Below are 21847 nucleotides of genomic sequence, written 5' to 3' on the forward strand. Positions count from 1 at the left end.
TTGGTTGACAAGCCAACGAGATAAACAAAAATCGTTTATTTAAGCGAAACGACGCTTAAACAAAAACAATTGGGGAGAAGTACACTTTTACAGTTTCATATTACAATCACTTCTCTTCTGCTGGCAAAGAAGGCTATTTTGTTTATTGCACAGAAGAAGCCGAAGCCGAAAGCCGGTATCGCAGGGTTAAAGATAAATTGTTTTCTTATACATTCAATTTTATGACTGAGAAGGAAGTCTCATTTGTTTCCATGGAAGGGAACATACTTTTTTATTATTATTATTAATCTCAAGAAGGAAAGGAGGCTATGGAATTAGTGCCTTAACATAAAATTCCTTCTTCACATTCCATGAAGATTTTTCTTTTACCATAAAAAAATAACAAACAATCAAAAATAATAATAATAACAATAAAAAAAACTAAACAGAAATTAAAAAAAATAATATACAGGTTCAGGGTCCACTACTTCCCACAACTTTATTATATATTACAAAGAAGTATGCTAGGTTGCCGAGAAGCAGTGGATGAGAAAAAAAAAAAAAAAAAAAAAAGCACTAAAGCTATAACCTTCACTCTATTGCCTCGGCATGACATAAATTTTTTGTTTCAAATGAAGCATCTTTTGGTTCAGGATTTCGAAGGCAAAACAGCATATATCTACGTATACACAAGTTGTAAAATTTCTTATTGAAAACTATGATAAAGACACGCCTCAGCAACAGGACTGGGTGGAGACATCGCGGCCAGGCCTCGAGATTTTGACCCCTGCCCGCTTTGCCTCCGCCTGCCTCATGCTGCCAAGTTCCTTACAAAAAAAAAAAAAAAAAAAAAAAAAAAAAAAAAAAAAAAAAAAAAAAATGGAGAAGGCGTCGGACAAAAAAAAAAAAAAAAAGAGCGGTCTAAGGCGCTGGTTTCAGGCACCAGTCTCCTCGGAGGCGTGGGTTCGAATCCCACCGCTGCCAATGTTTTCTGTCTCGAAAGCCGCAGCACTGATTACCCGCGACGAAAGCAGCGCAGCAAGCCGTGAGCGTCTCTTTCTTAAATTGTCGTAGCACAGTGCGCGGTGCAACGACATGATTCACAGGCGCCGTTTGGTGTCATAGTGGCTGGCGTTCGTCTCTACGAAATGAGTCCCGAGCATGCCGCTGTACAAAGTGGGAGCGTATAATTTTGTAGTTGTCGTTTAGTAGCGTGTGTATAGATTGCTGTGTTCGCTGGAGTAGCCCTTGTGCCGTTGTCCGGTGTGGTCTAGTGGCTAGGATACCTGGCTCTCACCCAGGAGGCCCTGGTTCGATTCCCGGTACCGGAAAAACGAGCGCAATTTGTTGCTCCTCTTATGCGACTTGGCCCGACTTAGCTCGACTGACGCTTCGCTGACGCTTGCAGAAAACTACGTTAAGTACGATTCGTGGTCACAAGTGACGGAAAAAAAAAAAAAAAGATGGTATAGCGCTCGCTTAGTATGCGAGAGGAACTGGGATCAATACCCAGTGCCTCCAGAATTTTTAACACACCTACATGCGCACCTTGCCATGCAAGTGGAATAATTCACAACCAGCAGATGTGTCTAGGAAGATACAAGCGAATGATTAGCATCCACAATTGACAAGCGTGCTGTTATTAGTGCGCAGGAAGCACCCTCCTCCCACGCCTACACTTAATTTAGAAACAGTACAAGTGTTCCTGTAAGATTCTCAAGCCTATGTCGGAAAGATCTGCCTTGCGCTGAGTTCACGTAAATTCCACTGCACATTCCTATTCTTTGCATGCAGTCAGCTGCTACTGGTGTTGTTAGTTGTGACTGCTGATAACAGATGCCGTAGCAATCAATTCATGGAGTGAGTTGTATGTTTTGCGGTAGTCTGTCTCTGACAAGCAAGCACAGGTGACATAGGTGCGAACACAGGAAGCTTGCAGACCCTCGCTGCCTGCAGACACCGAGCAGCCACACTAGGAGGGCGGCCTAAGCCGTAGGCGAAATGTGCTCATTCGCTTTGGCGCGACGTCGAACGATAAATAATGCTGTCACTAGCGTGAGCGTCGTGGTAAGTCGGAAAAGTCGGCTGCGAGGGTGAGTGCCAAGTTTGGGGAGCGTTTCGTAGTATGCGCAGTGCAATGGAGATGCGGAAACTTATTGTGGCCCAGTGTTTTGCAGTTGGACGACAAGATTGGTACACAGTAGTAAAGAGCGAGGCACTGAGTTGGCATGAATAATGGAGTGCACAATGGGGCTCGAGATGTGTTTGTTACCTCAGGTGCTGTATGATTGTCGTCAAGGAGTGAAAACGGAGGAATTTGTGACGGCTCTTTGAATTTAAGACGTTAAAAACAGACGGAATTTGCATTTGTAATACCAGAGCATCGAAACTACTTGGAACTTTTGTGTATATGAACGGGTCCACGCCTTTGTACTCTGCTCCCTTCACCGCTACAAACCAACCAACCATCGTGTCCGTGCGCATCTGAGTCGCAAACAATGGGGAATAGCGCAGTTTGCTCGTGCCTGGGGCGTAGCTCAGTTGGTAGAGCGTTCGCTTGGCATGTGAAAGGTCCAGTGTTCAAACCGCGGCGCCTACATTTTTTGTGGTCAGTGCATGGTAAGTGTTGGTCGCGGCGAACCTAAAGGCACGCAAGATGTTGCAAAGCCAGCGTCACAGACTGATATGATGTATACTGACGTAAGGAGAGCAAGATGTAAGTGTGGGGACCGGCTGTTATCGAGGTGTCATCGAGTGCAGATCTGTCTTAGGTATCGCGGCTTAACCTCATTGAAGTCTAGAGGGTGGACAACACGTTGGTCTTACTCAGAGCGGTGTCCGAATTCTATTTTCAACGTTATACGTGCCACTTTCATTGTGGCCAACTACGATTCGATACATAATGCACGAAACCTGAAAGACACCCTAACGGATACATAGAGAGTAGTGTTTGTCTGCTGAATAATGGGAGTGCAAGGGTCTGTGTCGTGTATATGGCTGTGTGTAGCACCATTAGTCTTCGGGGCGGCGGGCGTAGCTCAGATGGTAGAGCGCTCGCTTAGTATGCGAGAGGAACTGGGATCAATACCCAGTGCCTCCAGAATTTTTAACACACCTACATGCGTACCTTGCCATGCAAGTGGAATAATTCACAACCAGCAGATGTGTCTAGGAAGATACAAGCGAATTATTAGCATCCACAATTGACAAGCGTGGTGTTATTAGTGCGCAGGAAGCACCCTCCTCCCACGCCTACACTTAATTTAGAAACAGTACAAGTGTTCCCGTAAGATTCTCAAGCCTATGTCGGAAAGATCTGCCTTGCGCTGAGTTCACGTAAATCCCACTGCACATTCCTATTCTTTGCATGCAGTCAGCTGCTACTGGTGTTGCTAGTTGTGACTGCTGATAACAGATGCCGTAGCAATCAATTCATGGAGTGAGTTGTATGTTTTGCGATAGTCTGTCTCTGACAAGCAAGCACAGGTGACATAGGTGCGAACACAGGAAGCTTGCAGACCCTCGCTGCCTGCAGACACCGAGCAGCCACACTAGGAGGGCGGCCTAAGCCGTAGGCGAAATGTGCTCATTCGCTTTGGCGCGACGTCGAACTATAAATAATGCTGTCATTAGCGTGAGCGTTGCGTGAGCGTCGTGGAAAGTCGGCTGCGAGGGTGAGTGCCAAGTTTGGGGACCGTTTCGTAGTATGCGCAGTGCAATGGAGACGCGGAAACTTATTGTGGCCCAGTGTTTTGCAGTTGGACGACAAGATTGGTACACAGTAGTAAAGAGCGAGGCACTGAGTTGGCATGAATAATGGAGTGCACAATGGGGCTCGAGATGTGTTTGTTACCTCAGGTGCTGTATGATTGTCGTCAAGGAGTGAAAACGGAGCAATTTGTGACGGCTCTTTCAATTTAAGACGTTAAAAACAGACGGAATTTTCATTTGTAATACCAGAGCATCGAAACTACTTGGAACTTTTGTGTATATGAACGGGTCCGCGCCTTTGTACTCTGCTCCCTTCACCGCTACAAACCAACCAACCATCGTGTCCGTGCGCATCTGAGTCGCAAACAATGGGGAATAGCGCAGTTTGCTCGTGCCTGGGGCGTGGCTCATTTCTTAGAGCGTTCGCTTGGCATGCGAAAGGTCCAGGGTTCAAGCCGCGGCGCCTCCATATTTTGTTGTCAGTGCATGGTAAGTGTTGATCGCGGCGAACCTAAAGGCACGCAAGATGTTGCAAAGCCAGCGTCACAGACTGATATGATGTATACTGACGTAAGGAGAGCAAGATGTAAGTGTGGGGACCGGCTGTTATCGAGGTGTCATCGAGTGCAGATCTGTCTTAGGTATCGCGGCTTAACCTCATTGAAGTCTAGAGGGTGGACAACACGTTGGTCTTACTCAGAGCGGTGTCCGAATTCTATTTTCGACGTTATACGTGCCACTTTCATTGTGGCCAACTACGATTCGATACATAATGCACGAAACCTGAAAGACCCCCTAACGGATACATAGAGAGTAGTGTTTGTCTGCTGAATAATGGGAGTGCAAGGGTCTGTGTCGTCTATATGGCTGTATGTAGCTCCATTAGTCTTCGGGGCGGCGGGCGTAGCTCAGATGGTAGAGCGCTCGCTTAGTATGCGAGAGGAACTGGGATCAATACCCAGTGCCTCCAGAATTTTTAACACACCTACATGCGCACCTTGCCATGCAAGTGGAATAATTCACAACCAGCAGATGTGTCTAGGAAGATACAAGCGAATGATTAGCATCCACAATTGACAAGCGTGCTGTTATTAGTGCGCAGGTAGCACCCTCCTCCCACGCCTACACTTAATTTAGAAAGTGTTCCTGTAAGATTCTCAAGCCTATGTCGGAAAGATCTGCCTTGCGCTGAGTTCACGTAAATTCCACTGCACATTCCTATTCTTTGCATGCAGTCAGCTGCTACTGGTGTTGTTAGTTGTGACTGCTGATAACAGATGCCGTAGCAATCAATTCATGGAGTGAGTTGTATGTTTTGCGGTAGTCTGTCTCTGACAAGCAAGCACAGGTGACATAGGTGCGAACACAGGAAGCTTGCAGACCCTCGCTGCCTGCAGACACCGAGCAGCCACACTAGGAGGGCGGCCTAAGCCGTAGGCGAAATGTGCTCATTCGCTTTGGCGCGACGTCGAACTATAAATAATGCTGTCATTAGCGTGAGCGTTGCGTGAGCGTCGTGGAAAGTCGGCTGCGAGGGTGAGTGCCAAGTTTGGGGACCGTTTCGTAGTATGCGCAGTGCAATGGAGACGCGGAAACTTATTGTGGCCCAGTGTTTTGCAGTTGGACGACAAGATTGGTACACAGTAGTAAAGAGCGAGGCACTGAGTTGGCATGAATAATGGAGTGCACAATGGGGCTCGAGATGTGTTTGTTACCTCAGGTGCTGTATGATTGTCGTCAAGGAGTGAAAACGGAGCAATTTGTGACGGCTCTTTCAATTTAAGACGTTAAAAACAGACGGAATTTTCATTTGTAATACCAGAGCATCGAAACTACTTGGAACTTTTGTGTATATGAACGGGTCCGCGCCTTTGTACTCTGCTCCCTTCACCGCTACAAACCAACCAACCATCGTGTCCGTGCGCATCTGAGTCGCAAACAATGGGGAATAGCGCAGTTTGCTCGTGCCTGGGGCGTGGCTCATTTCTTAGAGCGTTCGCTTGGCATGCGAAAGGTCCAGGGTTCAAGCCGCGGCGCCTCCATATTTTGTTGTCAGTGCATGGTAAGTGTTGATCGCGGCGAACCTAAAGGCACGCAAGATGTTGCAAAGCCAGCGTCACAGACTGATATGATGTATACTGACGTAAGGAGAGCAAGATGTAAGTGTGGGGACCGGCTGTTATCGAGGTGTCATCGAGTGCAGATCTGTCTTAGGTATCGCGGCTTAACCTCATTGAAGTCTAGAGGGTGGACAACACGTTGGTCTTACTCAGAGCGGTGTCCGAATTCTATTTTCGACGTTATACGTGCCACTTTCATTGTGGCCAACTACGATTCGATACATAATGCACGAAACCTGAAAGACACCCTAACGGATACATAGAGAGTAGTGTTTGTCTGCTGAATAATGGGAGTGCAAGGGTCTGTGTCGTCTATATGGCTGTATGTAGCACCATTAGTCTTCGGGGCGGCGGGCGTAGCTCAGATGGTAGAGTGCTCGCTTAGTATGCGAGAGGAACTGGGATCAATACCCAGTGCCTCCAGAATTTTTAACACACCTACATGCGTACCTTGCCATGCAAGTGGAATAATTCACAACCAGCAGATGTGTCTAGGAAGATACAAGCGAATTATTAGCATCCACAATTGACAAGCGTGCTGTTATTAGTGCGCAGGAAGCTCCCTCCTCCCACGCCTACACTTAATTTAGAAACAGTACAAGTGTTCCTGTAAGATTCTCAAGCCTATGTCGGAAAGATCTGCCTTGCGCTGAGTTCACGTAAATTCCACTGCACATTCCTATTCTTTGCATGCAGTCAGCTGCTACTGGTGTTGTTAGTTGTGACTGCTGATAACAGATGCCGTAGCAATCAATTCATGGAGTGAGTTGTATGTTTTGCGGTAGTCTGTCTCTGACAAGCAAGCACAGGTGACATAGGTGCGAACACAGGAAGCTTGCAGACCCTCGCTGCCTGCAGACACCGAGCAGCCACACTAGGAGGGCGGCCTAAGCCGTAGGCGAAATGTGCTCATTTGCTTTGGCGCGACGTCGAACTATAAATAATGCTGTCACTAGCGTGAGCGTCGTGGAAAGTCGGAAAAGTCGGCTGCGAGGGTGAGTGCCAAGTTTGGGGAGCGTTTCGTAGTATGCGCAGTGCAATGGAGACGTGGAAACGTATTGTGGCCCAGTGTTTTGCAGTTGGACGACAAGATTGGTACACAGTAGTAAAGAGCGAGGCACTGAGTTGGCATGAATAATGGAGTGCACAATGGGGCTCGAATGTGTTTGTTACCTCAGGTGCTGTATGATTGTCGTCAAGGAGTGAAAACGGAGCAATTTGTGACGGCTCTTTGAATTTAAGACGTTAGAAACAGACGGAATTTGCATTTGTAATACCAGAGCATCGAAACTACTTGGAACTTTTGTGTATATGAACGGGTCCGCGCCTTTGTACTCTGCTCCCTTCACCGCTACAAACCAACCAACCATCGTGTCCGTGCGCATCTGAGTCGCAAAGAATGGGGAATAGCGCAGTTTGCTCGTGCATGGGGCGTAGCTCAGTTGGTAGAGTGTTCGCTTGGCATGTGAAAAGTCCAGGGTTCAAACCGCGTCGGCTCCATATTTTGTTGTCAGTGCATGGTAAGTGTTGATCGCGGCGAACCTAAAGGCACGCAAGATGTTGCAAAGCCAGCGTCACAGACTGATATGATGTATACTGACGTAAGGAGAGCAAGATGTAAGTGTGGGGACCGGCTGTTATCGAGGTGTCATCTAGTGCAGATCTGTCTTAGGTATCGCGGCTTAACCTCATTGAAGTCTAGAGGATGGACAACACGTTGGTCTTACTCAGAGCGGTGTCCGAATTCTATTATCGACGTTATACGTGCCACTTTCATTGTGGCCAAGTACGATTCGATACATAATGCACGAAACCTGAAAGACACCCTAACGGATACATAGAGAGTAGTGTTTGTCTGCTGAATAATGGGAGTGCAAGGGTCTGTGTCGTCTATATGGCTGTATGTAGCACCATTAGTCTTCGGGTGGGCGGGCGTAGCTCAGATGGTAGAGTGCTCGCTTAGTATGCGAGAGGAACTGGGATCAATACCCAGAGCCTCCAGAATTTTTAACACACCTACATGCGTACCTTGCCATGCAAGTGGAATAATTCACAACCAGCAGATGTGTCTAGGAAGATACAAGCGAATTATTAGCATCCACAATTGACAAGCGTGCTGTTATTAGTGCGCAGGAAGCTCCCTCCTCCCACGCCTACACTTAATTTAGAAACAGTACAAGTGTTCCTGTAAGATTCTCAAGCCTATGTCGGAAAGATCTGCCTTGCGCTGAGTTCACGTAAATTCCACTGCACATTCCTATTCTTTGCATGCAGTCAGCTGCTACTGGTGTTGTTAGTTGTGACTGCTGATAACAGATGCCGTAGCAATCAATTCATGGAGTGAGTTGTATGTTTTGCGGTAGTCTGTCTCTGACAAGCAAGCACAGGTGACATAGGTGCGAACACAGGAAGCTTGCAGACCCTCGCTGCCTGCAGACACCGAGCAGCCACACTAGGAGGGCGGCCTAAGCCGTAGGCGAAATGTGCTCATTCGCTTTGGCGCGACGTCGAACTATAAATAATGCTGTCACTAGCGTGAGCGTCGTGGAAAGTCGGAAAAGTCGGCTGCGAGGGTGAGTGCCAAGTTTGGGGAGCGTTTCGTAGTATGCGCAGTGCAATGGAGACGCGGAAACTTATTGTGGCCCAGTGTTTTGCAGTTGGACGACAAGATTGGAACACAGTAGTAAAGAGCGAGGCACTGAGTTGGCATGAATAATGGAGTGCACAATGGGGCTCGAGATGTGTTTGTTACCTCAGGTGCTGTATGATTGTCGTCAAGGAGTGAAAACGGAGCAATTTGTGACGGCTCTTTGAATTTAAGACGTTAAAAACAGACGGAATTTGCATTTGTAATACCAGAGCATCGAAACTACTTGGAACTTTTGTGTATATGAACGGGTCCGCGCCTTTGTACTCTGCTCCCTTCACCGCTACAAACCAACCAACCATCGTGTCCGTGCGCATCTGAGTCGCAAAGAATGGGGAATAGCGCAGTTTGCCCGTGCATAGGGAGTAGCTCAGTTGGTAGAGCGTTCGCTTGGCATGTGAAAGGTCCAGGGTTCAATCCGCGGCGCCTCCATGTTTTGTTGTCAGTGCATGGTAAGTGTTGATCGCGGCGAACCTAAAGGCACGCAAGATGTTGCAAAGCCAGCGTCACAGACTGATATGATGTATACTGACGTAAGGAGAGCAAGATGTAAGTGTGGGGACCGGCTGTTATCGAGGTGTCATCGAGTGCAGATCTGTCTTAGGTATCGCGGCTTAAACTCATTGAAGTCTAGAGGGTGGACAACACGTTGGTCTTACTCAGAGCGGTGTCCGAATTCTATTTTCGACGTTATACGTGCCACTTTCATTGTGGCCAACTACGATTCGATACATAATGCACGAAACCTGAAAGACACCCTAACGGATACATAGAGAGTAGTGTTTGTCTGCTGAATAATGGGAGTGCAAGGGTCTGTGTCGTCTATATGGCTGTATGTAGCACCATTAGTCTTCGGGATGGCGGGCGTAGCTCAGATGGTAGAGCGCTCGCTTAGTATGCGAGAGGAACTGGGATCAATACCCAGTGCCTCCAGAATTTTTAACACACCTACATGCGTACCTTGCCATGCAAGTGGAATAATTCACAACCAGCAGATGTGTCTAGGAAGATACAAGCGAATGATTAGCATCCACAATTGACAAGCGTGCTGTTATTAGTGCGCAGGAAGCTCCCTCCTCCCACGCCTACACTTAATTTAGAAACAGTACAAGTGTTCCTGTAAGATTCTCAAGCCTATGTCGGAAAGATCTGCCTTGCGCTGAGTTCACGTAAATTCCACTGCACATTCCTATTCTTTGCATGCAGTCAGCTGCTACTGGTGTTGTTAGTTGTGACTGCTGATAACAGATGCCGTAGCAATCAATTCATGGAGTGAGTTGTATGTTTTGCGGTAGTCTGTCTCTGACAAGCAAGCACAGGTGACATAGGTGCGAACACAGGAAGCTTGCAGACCCTCGCTGCCTGCAGACACCGAGCAGCCACACTAGGAGGGCGGCCTAAGCCGTAGGCGAAATGTGCTCATTCGCTTTGGCGCGACGTCGAACTATAAATAATGCTGTCACTAGCGTGAGCGTCGTGGAAAGTCGGAAAAGTCGGCTGCGAGGGTGAGTGCCATGTTTGGGGAGCGTTTCGTAGTATGCGCAGTGCAATGGAGACGCGGAAACTTATTGTGGCCCAGTGTTTTGCAGTTGGACGACAAGATTGGAACACAGTAGTAAAGAGCGAGGCACTGAGTTGGCATGAATAATGGAGTGCACAATGGGGCTCGAGATGTGTTTGTTACCTCAGGTGCTGTATGATTGTCGTCAAGGAGTGAAAACGGAGCAATTTGTGACGGCTCTTTGAATTTAAGACGTTAAAAACAGACGGAATTTGCATTTGTAATACCAGAGCATCGAAACTACTTGGAACTTTTGTGTATATGAACGGGTCCGCGCCTTTGTACTCTGCTCCCTTCACCGCTACAAACCAACCAACCATGGTGTCCGTGCGCATCTGAGTCGCAAAGAATGGGGAATAGTGCAGTTTGCTCGTGCATGGGGCGTAGCTCAGTTGGTAGAGCGTTCGCTTGGCATGTGAAAGGTCCAGGGTTCAAGCCGCGGCGCCACCATATTTTGTTGTCAGTGCATGGTGAGTGTTGATCGCGGCGAACCTAAAGGCACGCAAGATGTTGCAAAGCCAGCGTCACAGACTGATATGATGTATACTGACGTAAGGAGAGCAAGATGTAAGTGTGGGGACCGGCTGTTATCGAGGTGTCATCGAGTGCAGATCTGTCTTAGGTATCGCGGCTTAACCTCATTGAAGTCTAGAGGGTGGACAACACGTTGGTCTTACTCAGAGCGGTGTCCGAATTCTATTTTCGACGTTATACGTGCCACTTTCATTGTGGCCAACTACGATTCGATACATAATGCACGAAACCTGAAAGACACCCTAACGGATACATAGAGAGTAGTGTTTGTCTGCTGAATAATGGGAGTGCAAGGGTCTGTGTCGTGTATATGGCTGTATGTAGCACCATTAGTCTTCGGGGCGGCGGGCGTAGCTCAGATGGTAAAGCGCCCGCTTAGTATGCGAGAGGAACTGGGATCAATACCCAGTGCCTCCAGAATTTTTAACACACCTACATGCGTACCTTGCCATGCAAGTGGAATAATTCACAACCAGCAGATGTGTCTAGGAAGATACAAGCGAATGATTAGCATCCACAATTGACAAGCGTGCTGTTATTAGTGCGCAGGAAGCACCCTCCTCCCACGCCTACACTTAATTTAGAAACAGTACAAGTGTTCCTGTAAGATTCTCAAGCCTATGTCGGAAAGATCTGCCTTGCGCTGAGTTCACGTAAATTCCACTGCACATTCCTATTCTTTGCATGCAGTCAGCTGCTACTGGTGTTGTTAGTTGTGACTGCTGATAACAGATGCCGTAGCAATCAATTCATGGAGTGAGTTGTATGTTTTGCGGTAGTCTGTCTCTGACAAGCAAGCACAGGTGACATAGGTGCGAACACAGGAAGCTTGCAGACCCTCGCTGCCTGCAGACACTGAGCAGCCACACTAGGAGGGCGGCCTAAGCCGTAGGCGAAATGTGCTCATTCGCTTTGGCGCGACGTCGAACTATAAATAATGCTGTCACTAGCGTGAGCGTCGTGGAAAGTCGGAAAAGTCGGCTGCGAGGGTGAGTGCCAAGTTTGGGGAGCGTTTCGTAGTATGCGCAGTGCAATGGAGACGCGGAAACTTATTGTGGCCCAGTGTTTTGCAGTTGGACGACAAGATTGGTACACAGTAGTAAAGAGCGAGGCACTGAGTTGGCATGAATAATGGAGTGCACAATGGGGCTCGAGATGTGTTTGTTACCTCAGGTGCTGTATGATTGTCGTCAAGGAGTGAAAACGGAGCAATTTGTGACGGCTCTTTGAATTTAAGACGTTAAAAACAGACGGAATTTGCATTTGTAATACCAGAGCATCGAAACTACTTGGAACTTTTGTGTATATGAACGGGTCCGCGCCTTTGTACTCTGCTCCCTTCACCGCTACAAACCAACCAACCATCGTGTCCGTGCGCATCTGAGTCGCAAAGAATGGGGAATAGCGCAGTTTGCTCGTGCATGGGGCGTAGCTCAGTTGGTAGAGCGTTCGCTTGGCATGTGAAAGGTCCAGGGTTCAAGCCGCGGCGCCTCCATATTTTGTTGTCAGTGCATGGTAAGTGTTGATCGCGGCGAACCTAAAGGCACGCAAGATGTTGCAAAACCAGCGTCACAGACTGATATGATGTATACTGACGTAAGGAGAGCAAGATGTAAGTGTGGGGACCGGCTGTTATCGAGGTGTCATCGAGTGCAGATCTGTCTTAGGTATCGCGGCTTAAACTCATTGAAGTCTAGAGGGTGGACAACACGTTGGTCTTACTCAGAGCGGTGTCCGAATTCTATTTTCGACGTTATACGTGCCACTTTCATTGTGGCCAACTACGATTCGATACATAATGCACGAAACCTGAAAGACACCCTAACGGATACATAGAGAGTAGTGTTTGTCTGCTGAATAATGGGAGTGCAAGGGTCTGTGTCGTCTATATGGCTGTATGTAGCACCATTAGTCTTCGGGGCGGCGGGCGTAGCTCAGATGGTAGAGCGCTCGCTTAGTATGCGAGAGGAACTGGGATCAATACCCAGTGCCTCCAGAATTTTTAACACACCTACATGCGTACCTTGCCATGCAAGTGGAATAATTCACAACCAGCAGATGTGTCTAGGAAGATACAAGCGAATTATTAGCATCCACAATTGACAAGCGTGCTGTTATTAGTGCGCAGGAAGCAGCCTCCTCCCACGCCTACACTTATTTTAGAAACAGTACAAGTGTTCCTGTAAGATTCTCAAGCCTATGTCGGAAAGATCTGCCTTGCGCTGAGTTCACGTAAATTCCACTGCACATTCCTATTCTTTGCATGCAGTCAGCTGCTACTGGTGTTGTTAGTTGTGACTGCTGATAACAGATGCCGTAGCAATCAATTCATGGAGTGAGTTGTATGTTTTGCGGTAGTCTGTCTCTGACAAGCAAGCACAGGTGACATAGGTGCGAACACAGGAAGCTTGCAGACCCTCGCTGCCTGCAGACACCGAGCAGCCACACTAGGAGGGCGGCCTAAGCCGTAGGCGAAATGTGCTCATTCGCTTTGGCGCGACGTCGAACTATAAATAATGCTGTCACTAGCGTGAGCGTTGCGTGAGCGTCGTGGAAAGTCGGAAAAGTCGGCTGCGAGGGTGAGTGCCAAGTTTGGGGAGCGTTTCGTAGTATGCGCAGTGCAATGGAGACGCGGAAACTTATTGTGGCCCAGTGTTTTGCAGTTGGACGACAAGATTGGTACACAGTAGTAAAGAGCGAGGCACTGAGTTGGCATGAATAATGGAGTGCACAATGGGGCTCGAGATGTGTTTGTTACCTCAGGTGCTGTATGATTGTCGTCAAGGAGTGAAAACGGAGCAATTTGTGACGGCTCTTTGAATTTAAGACGTTAAAAACAGACGGAATTTGCATTTGTAATACCAGAGCATCGAAACTACTTGGAACTTTTGTGTATATGAACGGGTCCGCGCCTTTGTACTCTGCTCCCTTCACCGCTACAAACAGACCAACCATCGTGTCCGTGCGCATCTGAGTCGCAAAGAATGGGGAATAGCGCAGTTTGCTCGTGCATGGGGCGTAGCTCAGTTGGTAGAGCGTTCGCTTGGCATGTGAAAGGTCCAGGGTTCAAGCCGCGGCGCCTCCATATTTTGTTGTCAGTGCATGGTAAGTGTTGATCGCGGCGAACCTAAAGGCACGCAAGATGTTGCAAAACCAGCGTCACAGACTGAAATGATGTATACTGACGTAAGGAGAGCAAGATGTAAGTGTGGGGACCGGCTGTTATCGAGGTGTCATCGAGTGCAGATCTGTCTTAGGTATCGCGGCTTAACCTCATTGAAGTCTAGAGGGTGGACAACACGTTGGTCTTACTCAGAGCGGTGTCCGAATTCTATTTTCGACGTTATACGTGCCACTTTCATTGTGGCCAAGTACGATTCGATACATAATGCACGAAACCTGAAAGACACCCTAACGGATACATAGAGAGTAGTGTTTGTCTGCTGAATAATGGGAGTGCAAGGGTCTGTGTCGTCTATATGGCTGTATGTAGCACCATTAGTCTTCGGGTGGGCGGGCCTAGCTCAGATGGTAGAGTGCTCGCTTAGTATGCGAGAGGAACTGGGATCAATACCCAGAGCCTCCAGAATTTTTAACACACCTACATGCGTACCTTGCCATGCAAGTGGAATAATTCACAACCAGCAGATGTGTCTAGGAAGATACAAGCGAATTATTAGCATCCACAATTGACAAGCGTGCTGTTATTAGTGCGCAGGAAGCTCCCTCCTCCCACGCCTACACTTAATTTAGAAACAGTACAAGTGTTCCTGTAAGATTCTCAAGCCTATGTCGGAAAGATCTGCCTTGCGCTGAGTTCACGTAAATTCCACTGCACATTCCTATTCTTTGCATGCAGTCAGCTGCTACTGGTGTTGTTAGTTGTGACTGCTGATAACAGATGCCGTAGCAATCAATTCATGGAGTGAGTTGTATGTTTTGCGGTAGTCTGTCTCTGACAAGCAAGCACAGGTGACATAGGTGCGAACACAGGAAGCTTGCAGACCCTCGCTGCCTGCAGACACCGAGCAGCCACACTAGGAGGGCGGCCTAAGCCGTAGGCGAAATGTGCTCATTCGCTTTGGCGCGACGTCGAACTATAAATAATGCTGTCACTAGCGTGAGCGTCGTGGAAAGTCGGAAAAGTCGGCTGCGAGGGTGAGTGCCAAGTTTGGGGAGCGTTTCGTAGTATGCGCAGTGCAATGGAGACGCGGAAACTTATTGTGGCCCAGTGTTTTGCAGTTGGACGACAAGATTGGAACACAGTAGTAAAGAGCGAGGCACTGAGTTGGCATGAATAATGGAGTGCACAATGGGGCTCGAGATGTGTTTGTTACCTCAGGTGCTGTATGATTGTCGTCAAGGAGTGAAAACGGAGCAATTTGTGACGGATCTTTGAATTTAAGACGTTAAAAACAGACGGAATTTGCATTTGTAATACCAGAGCATCGAAACTACTTGGAACTTTTGTGTATATGAACGGGTCCGCGCCTTTGTACTCTGCTCCCTTCACCGCTACAAACCAACCAACCATCGTGTCCGTGCGCATCTGAGTCGCAAAGAATGGGGAATAGCGCAGTTTGCCCGTGCATAGGGCGTAGCTCAGTTGGTAGAGCGTTCGCTTGGAATGTGAAAGGTCCAGGGTTCAAGCCGCGGCGCCTCCATATTTTGTTGTCAGTGCATGGTAAGTGTTGATCGCGGCGAACCTAAAGGCACGCAAGATGTTGCAAAGCCAGCGTCACAGACTGATATGATGTATACTGACGTAAGGAGAGCAAGATGTAAGTGTGGGGACCGGCTGTTATCGAGGTGTCATCGAGTGCAGATCTGTCTTAGGTATCGCGGCTTAAACTCATTGAAGTCTAGAGGGTGGACAACACGTTGGTCTTACTCAGAGCGGTGTCCGAATTCTATTTTCGACGTTATACGTGCCACTTTCATTGTTGCCAACTACGATTCGATACATAATGCACGAAACCTGAAAGACACCCTAACGGATACATAGAGAGTAGTGTTTGTCTGCTGAATAATGGGAGTGCAAGGGTCTGTGTCGTGTATATAGCTGTATGTAGCACCATTAGTCTTCGGGGCGGCGGGCGTAGCTCAGATGGTAGAGCGCTCGCTTAGTATGCGAGAGGAACTGGGATCAATACCCAGTGCCTCCAGAATTTTTAACACACCTACATGCGTACCTTGCCATGCAAGTGGAATAATTCACAACCAGCAGATGTGTCTAGGAAGATACAAGCGAATTATTAGCATCCACAATTGACAAGCGTGCTGTTATTAGTGCGCAGGAAGCAGCCTCCTCCCACGCCTACACTTATTTTAGAAACAGTACAAGTGTTCCTGTAAGATTCTCAAGCCTATGTCGGAAAGATCTGCCTTGCGCTGAGTTCACGTAAATTCCACTGCACATTCCTATTCTTTGCATGCAGTCAGCTGCTACTGGTGTTGTTAGTTGTGACTGCTGATAACAGATGCCGTAGCAATCAATTCATGGAGTGAGTTGTATGTTTTGCGGTAGTCTGTCTCTGACAAGCAAGCACAGGTGACATAGGTGCGAACACAGGAAGCTTGCAGACCCTCGCTGCCTGCAGACACCGAGCAGCCACACTAGGAGGGCGGCCTAAGCCGTAGGCGAAATGTGCTCATTCGCTTTGGCGCGACGTCGAACTATAAATAATGCTGTCACTAGCGTGAGCGTCGTGGAAAGTCGGAAAAGTCGGCTGCGAGGGTGAGTGCCAAGTTTGGGGAGCGTTTCGTAGTATGCGCAGTGCAATGGAGACGTGGAAACTTATTGTGGCCCAGTGTTTTGCAGTTGGACGACAAGATTGGTACACAGTAGTAAAGAGCGAGGCACTGAGTTGGCATGAATAATGGAGTGCACAATGGGGCTCGAGATGTGTTTGTTACCTCAGGTGCTGTATGATTGTCGTCAAGGAGTGAAAACGGAGCAATTTGTGACGGCTCTTTGAATTTAAGACGTTAAAAACAGACGGAATTTGCATTTGTAATACCAGAGCATCGAAACTACTTGGAACTTTTGTGTATATGAACGGGTCCGCGCCTTTGTACTCTGCTCCCTTCACCGCTACAAACCAACCAACCATCGTGTCCGTGCGCATCTGAGTCGCAAAGAATGGGGAATAGCGCAGTTTGCTCGTGCATGGGGCGTAGCTCAGTTGGTAGAGCGTTCGCTTGGCATGCGAAAGGTCCAGGGTTCAAGCCGCGGCGCCACCATATTTTGTTGTCAGTGCATGGTAAGTGTTGATCGCGGCGAACCTAAAGGCACGCAAGATGTTGCAAAGCCAGCGTCACAGACTGATATGATGTATACTGACGTAAGGAGAGCAAGATGTAAGTGTGGGGACCGGCTGTTATCGAGGTGTCATCGAGTGCAGATCTGTCTTAGGTATCGCGGCTTAACCTCATTGAAGTCTAGAGGGTGGACAACACGTTGGTCTTACTCAGAGCGGTGTCCGAATTCTATTTTCGACGTTATACGTGCCACTTTCATTGTGGCCAACTACGATTCGATACATAATGCACGAAACCTGAAAGACACCCTAACGGATACATAGAGAGTAGTGTTTGTCTGCTGAATAATGGGAGTGCAAGGGTCTGTGTCGTGTATATGGCTGTATGTAGCACCATTAGTCTTCGGGGCGGCGGGCGTAGCTCAGATGGTAGAGCGCCCGCTTAGTATGCGAGAGAAACTGGGATCAATACCCAGTGCCTCCAGAATTTTTAACACACCTACATGCGTACCTTGCCATGCAAGTGGAATAATTCACAACCAGCAGATGTGTCTAGGAAGATACAAGCGAATGATTAGCATCCACAATTGACAAGCGTGCTGTTATTAGTGCGCAGGAAGCACCCTCCTCCCACGCCTACACTTAATTTAGAAACAGTACAAGTGTTCCTGTAAGATTCTCAAGCCTATGTCGGAAAGATCTGCCTTGCGCTGAGTTCACGTAAATTCCACTGCACATTCCTATTCTTTGCATGCAGTCAGCTGCTACTGGTGTTGTTAGTTGTGACTGCTGATAACAGATGCCGTAGCAATCAATTCATGGAGTGAGTTGTATGTTTTGCGGTAGTCTGTCTCTGACAAGCAAGCACAGGTGACATAGGTGCGAACACAGGAAGCTTGCAGACCCTCGCTGCCTGCAGACACCGAGCAGCCACACTAGGAGGGCGGCCTAAGCCGTAGGCGAAATGTGCTCATTCGCTTTGGCGCGACGTCGAACTATAAATAATGCTGTCACTAGCGTGAGCGTTGCGTGAGCGTCGTGGAAAGTCGGAAAAGTCGGCTGCGAGGGTGAGTGCCAAGTTTGGGGAGCGTTTCGTAGTATGCGCAGTGCAATGGAGACGCGGAAACTTATTGTGGCCCAGTGTTTTGCAGTTGGACGACAAGATTGGTACACAGTAGTAAAGAGCGAGGCACTGAGTTGGCATGAATAATGGAGTGCACAATGGGGCTCGAGATGTGTTTGTTACCTCAGGTGCTGTATGATTGTCGTCAAGGAGTGAAAACGGAGCAATTTGTGACGGCTCTTTGAATTTAAGACGTTAAAAACAGACGGAATTTGCATTTGTAATACCAGAGCATCGAAACTACTTGGAACTTTTGTGTATATGAACGGGTCCGCGCCTTTGTACTCTGCTCCCTTCACCGCTACAAACAGACCAACCATCGTGTCCGTGCGCATCTGAGTCGCAAAGAATGGGGAATAGCGCAGTTTGCTCGTGCATGGGGCGTAGCTCAGTTGGTAGAGCGTTCGCTTGGCATGTGAAAGGTCCAGGGTTCAAGCCGCGGCGCCTCCATATTTTGTTGTCAGTGCATGGTAAGTGTTGATCGCGGCGAACCTAAAGGCACGCAAGATGTTGCAAAACCAGCGTCACAGACTGAAATGATGTATACTGACGTAAGGAGAGCAAGATGTAAGTGTGGGGACCGGCTGTTATCGAGGTGTCATCGAGTGCAGATCTGTCTTAGGTATCGCGGCTTAACCTCATTGAAGTCTAGAGGGTGGACAACACGTTGGTCTTACTCAGAGCGGTGTCCGAATTCTATTTTCGACGTTATACGTGCCACTTTCATTGTGGCCAAGTACGATTCGATACATAATGCACGAAACCTGAAAGACACCCTAACGGATACATAGAGAGTAGTGTTTGTCTGCTGAATAATGGGAGTGCAAGGGTCTGTGTCGTCTATATGGCTGTATGTAGCACCATTAGTCTTCGGGTGGGCGGGCCTAGCTCAGATGGTAGAGTGCTCGCTTAGTATGCGAGAGGAACTGGGATCAATACCCAGAGCCTCCAGAATTTTTAACACACCTACATGCGTACCTTGCCATGCAAGTGGAATAATTCACAACCAGCAGATGTGTCTAGGAAGATACAAGCGAATTATTAGCATCCACAATTGACAAGCGTGCTGTTATTAGTGCGCAGGAAGCTCCCTCCTCCCACGCCTACACTTAATTTAGAAACAGTACAAGTGTTCCTGTAAGATTCTCAAGCCTATGTCGGAAAGATCTGCCTTGCGCTGAGTTCACGTAAATTCCACTGCACATTCCTATTCTTTGCATGCAGTCAGCTGCTACTGGTGTTGTTAGTTGTGACTGCTGATAACAGATGCCGTAGCAATCAATTCATGGAGTGAGTTGTATGTTTTGCGGTAGTCTGTCTCTGACAAGCAAGCACAGGTGACATAGGTGCGAACACAGGAAGCTTGCAGACCCTCGCTGCCTGCAGACACCGAGCAGCCACACTAGGAGGGCGGCCTAAGCCGTAGGCGAAATGTGCTCATTCGCTTTGGCGCGACGTCGAACTATAAATAATGCTGTCACTAGCGTGAGCGTCGTGGAAAGTCGGAAAAGTCGGCTGCGAGGGTGAGTGCCAAGTTTGGGGAGCGTTTCGTAGTATGCGCAGTGCAATGGAGACGCGGAAACTTATTGTGGCCCAGTGTTTTGCAGTTGGACGACAAGATTGGAACACAGTAGTAAAGAGCGAGGCACTGAGTTGGCATGAATAATGGAGTGCACAATGGGGCTCGAGATGTGTTTGTTACCTCAGGTGCTGTATGATTGTCGTCAAGGAGTGAAAACGGAGCAATTTGTGACGGATCTTTGAATTTAAGACGTTAAAAACAGACGGAATTTGCATTTGTAATACCAGAGCATCGAAACTACTTGGAACTTTTGTGTATATGAACGGGTCCGCGCCTTTGTACTCTGCTCCCTTCACCGCTACAAACCAACCAACCATCGTGTCCGTGCGCATCTGAGTCGCAAAGAATGGGGAATAGCGCAGTTTGCCCGTGCATAGGGCGTAGCTCAGTTGGTAGAGCGTTCGCTTGGAATGTGAAAGGTCCAGGGTTCAAGCCGCGGCGCCTCCATATTTTGTTGTCAGTGCATGGTAAGTGTTGATCGCGGCGAACCTAAAGGCACGCAAGATGTTGCAAAGCCAGCGTCACAGACTGATATGATGTATACTGACGTAAGGAGAGCAAGATGTAAGTGTGGGGACCGGCTGTTATCGAGGTGTCATCGAGTGCAGATCTGTCTTAGGTATCGCGGCTTAAACTCATTGAAGTCTAGAGGGTGGACAACACGTTGGTCTTACTCAGAGCGGTGTCCGAATTCTATTTTCGACGTTATACGTGCCACTTTCATTGTTGCCAACTACGATTCGATACATAATGCACGAAACCTGAAAGACACCCTAACGGATACATAGAGAGTAGTGTTTGTCTGCTGAATAATGGGAGTGCAAGGGTCTGTGTCGTCTATATGGCTGTATGTAGCACCATTAGTCTTCGGGTGGGCGGGCCTAGCTCAGATGGTAGAGTGCTCGCTTAGTATGCGAGAGGAACTGGGATCAATACCCAGAGCCTCCAGAATTTTTAACACACCTACATGCGTACCTTGCCATGCAAGTGGAATAATTCACAACCAGCAGATGTGTCTAGGAAGATACAAGCGAATGATTAGCATCCACAATTGACAAGCGTGCTGTTATTAGTGCGCAGGAAGCACCCTCCTCCCACGCCTACACTTAATTTAGAAACAGTACAAGTGTTCCTGTAAGATTCTCAAGCCTATGTCGGAAAGATCTGCCTTGCGCTGAGTTCACGTAAATTCCACTGCACATTCTTATTCTTTGCATGCAGTCAGCTGCTACTGGTGTTGTTAGTTGTGACTGCTGATAACAGATGCTGTAGCAATCAATTCATGGAGTGAGTTGTATGTTTTGCGGTAGTCTGTCTCTGACAAGCAAGCACAGGTGACATAGGTGCGAACACAGGAAGCTTGCAGACCCTCGCTGCCTGCAGACACCGAGCAGCCACACTAGGAGGGCGGCCTAAGCCGTAGGCGAAATGTGCTCATTCGCTTTGGCGCGACGTCGAACTATAAATAATGCTGTCACTAGCGTGAGCGTCGTGGAAAGTCGGAAAAGTCGGCTGCGAGGGTGAGTGCCAAGTTTGGGGAGCGTTTCGTAGTATGCGCAGTGCAATGGAGACGCGGAAACTTATTGTGGCCCAGTGTTTTGCAGTTGGACGACAAGATTGGTACACAGTAGTAAAGAGCGAGGCACTGAGTTGGCATGAATAATGGAGTGCACAATGGGGCTCGAGATGTGTTTGTTACCTCAGGTGCTGTATGATTGTCGTCAAGGAGTGAAAACGGAGCAATTTGTGACGGCTCTTTGAATTTAAGACGTTAAAAACAGACGGAATTTGCATTTGTAATACCAGAGCATCGAAACTACTTGGAACTTTTGTGTATATGAACGGGTCCGCGCCTTTGTACTCTGCTCCCTTCACCGCTACAAACCAACCAACCATCGTGTCCGTGCGCATCTGAGTCGCAAAGAATGGGGAATAGCGCAGTTTGCTCGTGCATGAGGCGTAGCTCAGTTGGTAGAGCGTTCGCTTGGCATGTGAAAGGTCCAGGGTTCAAGCCGCGGCGCCTCCATATTTTGTTGTCAGTGCATGGTAAGTGTTGATCGCGGCGAACCTAAAGGCACGCAAGATGTTGCAAAGCCAGCGTCACAGACTGATATGATGTATACTGACGTAAGGAGAGCAAGATGTAAGTGTGGGGACCGGCTGTTATCGAGGTGTCATCGAGTGCAGATCTGTCTTAGGTATCGCGGCTTAAACTCATTGAAGTCTAGAGGGTAGACAACACGTTGGTCTTACTCAGAGCGGTGTCCGAATTCTATTATCGACGTTATACGTGCCACTTTCATTGTGGCCAACTACGATTCGATACATAA

At 48.1% G+C, this 21847-nt stretch overlaps 4 non-coding genes across 4 annotated transcripts; all 4 read left to right on the forward strand.

Annotated features, from left to right (window-relative positions):
• The first annotated feature begins 1238 nt into the window (after positions 1-1238).
• Trnae-cuc (transfer RNA glutamic acid (anticodon CUC)) lies at positions 1239-1310 on the forward strand. The gene has a single exon. It is a non-coding gene; the product is annotated as a tRNA-Glu (tRNA).
• A 9086-nt stretch (positions 1311-10396) lies between these two features.
• Trnaa-ggc (transfer RNA alanine (anticodon GGC)) lies at positions 10397-10468 on the forward strand. The gene has a single exon. It is a non-coding gene; the product is annotated as a tRNA-Ala (tRNA).
• A 6255-nt stretch (positions 10469-16723) lies between these two features.
• On the forward strand, positions 16724-16795 carry Trnaa-ggc (transfer RNA alanine (anticodon GGC)). Its single transcript has one exon. It is a non-coding gene; the product is annotated as a tRNA-Ala (tRNA).
• A 4675-nt stretch (positions 16796-21470) lies between these two features.
• Trnaa-ggc (transfer RNA alanine (anticodon GGC)) lies at positions 21471-21543 on the forward strand. The gene has a single exon. It is a non-coding gene; the product is annotated as a tRNA-Ala (tRNA).
• The last annotated feature ends 304 nt before the right edge of the window (positions 21544-21847 follow it).

The sequence above is a fragment of the Schistocerca gregaria genome, chromosome 10, assembly GCF_023897955.1.
Source record: "Schistocerca gregaria isolate iqSchGreg1 chromosome 10, iqSchGreg1.2, whole genome shotgun sequence".
NCBI lineage: Eukaryota > Metazoa > Arthropoda > Insecta > Orthoptera > Acrididae > Schistocerca > Schistocerca gregaria.